The sequence below is a fragment of the Gavialis gangeticus genome, unplaced genomic scaffold (assembly GCF_001723915.1).
Source record: "Gavialis gangeticus isolate Ggan-Ray unplaced genomic scaffold, GavGan_comp1, whole genome shotgun sequence".
NCBI classification, from domain to species: domain Eukaryota; kingdom Metazoa; phylum Chordata; order Crocodylia; family Gavialidae; genus Gavialis; species Gavialis gangeticus.
This window is the reverse complement of record NW_017729001.1, coordinates 13,015,466-13,018,557: the sequence shown is the minus strand read 5'-3', so window position 1 is coordinate 13,018,557 and position 3,092 is coordinate 13,015,466. Positions and strand designations below refer to the sequence as shown.

Here is a 3,092-nt window from a genome sequence, read left to right as displayed (position 1 = left end):
TGGCTGCGCGACCCCCCCCCGCGGCCCCCTCAGGCTCGGGCCTTACCGGGCCGCGCCGCCGCCTCCCACTCGTCCGCACCGGCCCCGTCCGCGGTCCTCAGGAAAGCGGCTGCGGCCCCCGACGGCGGGGGTGGGGGAGGAGGCAGGGGGTCACCACAGCACTCCGACCCCTCCCCTCGGCCGAGCCGCTGCCGCCGCCGCCTCACCGCGCAGGCGCAGGCCCCGAGGGGGCGGGGCTCGTTCCACGCAGCGCCTCCCGCGGCAACGCGCATGCGCTGTATTTCCCCCGCGCTCCAGCAGTGTGTATTTAAACTTCCACCTACTGTTTTCGCTCAGTGTCCGGGTCGTGCAATGTCAGAGGTAGCAGCTACGTCCGGGATTGCTTTCTCTTCGCCGAAACCCGTCTCATGTCCCGTCAGTGTCTCTTTTCTACCTCCCAGTTCATCGGATTCGACTTGAGCAGGGCCCTCTAGCCAGGCAGGATCGTGGGGGTTGCAACACTGAAGGGTTGCACTCCAGTTTTCTGATTCGTATGTTCATCCGGGATGTGAGGAAATCCCGAGGGCCCTGTTGAGTCCTACGGGACAGTCATTTATAAAAACAGTCTGATAAAAAGTTCTGTCCTCGTGAAGCACCTGTGCAAATGTTTTATGTCCTACGCAGCAGTTAGCTCTGCCTTTGCCTTTTGTGTAGTGATTACGCTCCTCTCCCCAGCTCGGAGAGGAAGTATTTTACCCCAACTTTGCACAAGCATAAGTTACTACAGGTTTCCCTCACTTTATGCTGTACATGGGTTCCTGGAAAATGGTGCATAACTCAAATTCATGTAAAGGGAACCCACCTTACAATGTACCAAATAGGGATACGTTCCGAGACCTCGAGTGTACTGACCCCCAGACCCATTTCTACCATTTTTACAAGACAATTTTGCTACTCACCAACAGCAGAGACGGGTAGGAGATAAGCTAGTGGGATGCATAGAAGCCTGAATGGGGATGGCAACTACAGAAACGCATGTTGCAGACAATGAGTGAGGAGCACAGATGTGCACGGGAGACTATATTTTGGTGCCTGTCACTCCCACAATGCACCGCACAAAGCAGTTGACTGCAGGCTTCCATCACACCGATCGCAATCGCATAAGAGTGAATTTATCTTGCATATAACAAATTTTTGGTATAAAAAGGTCATTTGGTATAAAAAGGTATCAACTCGCACATACAGCACCCACATAAAGCAAGGGAGACCTGTACACTTGTTGCAAGATTATAGAGAATCATGTGCCATCATTACATTGTGCAGAGTACCCATGAGATGTACCTTAGAGAAAGGGACTCTAAACCTAATCATCAGCCTAATCATCAACCGATTCAAGGATGATCTCTACTGTGGATAATTGATGGTGTCTTGAGCTGACTTAAAAGTCCAATTCTCAAGCCACAGACCTGTTCACAGAAGTTGTGGGTCATTCTGCAGAGGAGAGCATGCCGTAGGCTAAGATTTTTCTCCTTTTCTTTCCTCTGTTCTCACTTCTGTGCTTCGAGGGCAAAACATTTTACCTCAAAACAGGCTGCCGTCTGCCGCTTGGTTGAGGCTGCTGCAGCACTGGAGTCAGTCAGTAGCCAGCTCCTCCCAACTCTCTCAGCCAAATAGGATCTTTAGTCAGCCTGTGTAATCTCTCCTCATACAGAAGCCCCTCCATACCACTCATCATCCTTGTTGACCTCTGGTTCTTCTGTTTCCTTTTTTGAGAGGTGAGGATCAGAACTGGGCACACTATTCAAGGTGTGGACACACCATGGATTTATAAAGGGGTATGATGATACTTTCCATTTTAGTTACAATGTCTGTCTTAATAATCCTTAACATTTTGTTTGCTTTTTTAATGGCAGCTGAGCACTGAGCTTGTTTTTAGCAAACCGTCCATAATGACTTCCCTTCATATGCCCTGCAGATTACATTGACCAGACTAAAACAGTTTGAGTTACATTACTACTGCTTGTTGATGCTGCAGTTACAGTCAGGGATGCAAACTGCTCCCTTTTGGGATAGATAGATGCATACCCCAGAGAGCCAGCTGTACCTTTTCCTGTCTTGTTCAACAAGACTCAGTGATGGGAGAAAGTTCAGCCTAGGAAATTCCTAAACTGGCAAGTACTTTGTCAGTCTGCTTGATGTCCTATTATCGCTCACTTTAGGTTTGAGCCTTGACTGGGATTGTTAAAGGATAAATGGATACATAAATGACTGCCCTGCTCTTCTGAGGCCCTACGGTCAGGGCTGCTGAGCCACTCTTTTCCCCAGACCCAAGAGTAGCCCAAATGGGCTCTTGAGATTCCCTGATTAGCAGCATAGCTTTCCACCCCAACCCTCAGCACTGCTCAGCACAATAACAAAATTTTGGCCTGACCCATCCACCCATATATATGGCTGTTCCAGTCACTTGATTTAAAGCAAGGCCCAGAAGGGCAGGGTCAGGCTTTCCATCCTAAACCCTCTCTGGTGAAACTTCAGGTTGATACTTGTTCATCCTGCTCAGCAGCGTGATAATCCCTTCAGCTTTGTATAGCTTAAGTGTGGGCTCCAGGGGACACTTTACTTTTTAGTACAGGCATACCTCGTTTTATTGCGCTTCGCAGATATTGCGTTTTTTACAAATTGAAGGTTTGTGGCAACCCTGCGTTGAGCGAGTCTGTCGGCGCCATTTTTCCATCGGCGCCATTTTTCCAACAAATGATGGTTAGCATTTTTTAGCAATAAAGTATTTTTTAATTAAGGTATGTACATTGTTTTTTTAGACATAATGCTATTGCACACTTAATAGACTACAGTATAGTGTAAACATAACTTTTATATGCACCGGGAAACCAAAAAATTTGTGTGACTCTCTTTATTGCGATATTCACTTTATTGCGGTGGTCTGGAACTGAATCCGCAATATCTCCGAGGTATGCCTGTAATTTACCCTCGGGTATTGCAAATTACATCTCAACAGTTATCCTGAGATTTCATCATCAAATCAATGGCAGAAAAGCAGGACTGCATTCAGCTACTCACTAAACCCTAATTAGAAGGGCAACGTGTGTACATGC

At 47.8% G+C, this 3,092-nt stretch overlaps 1 protein-coding gene across 2 annotated transcripts in view; it reads right to left on the bottom strand.

Moving 5' to 3' along the window:
* SPECC1L (sperm antigen with calponin homology and coiled-coil domains 1 like) overlaps positions 1–150 on the bottom strand; it is a 123,625-nt gene extending 123,475 nt beyond the window's left edge. For both annotated transcript variants that reach the window (XM_019506861.1, XM_019506862.1), the window contains exon 1: positions 47–150. The gene's annotated coding sequence lies outside the window, so the exon portion shown is untranslated. The remainder of the gene's footprint in view (positions 1–46) is intronic.
* Positions 151–3,092: the final 2,942 nt, after the last annotated feature.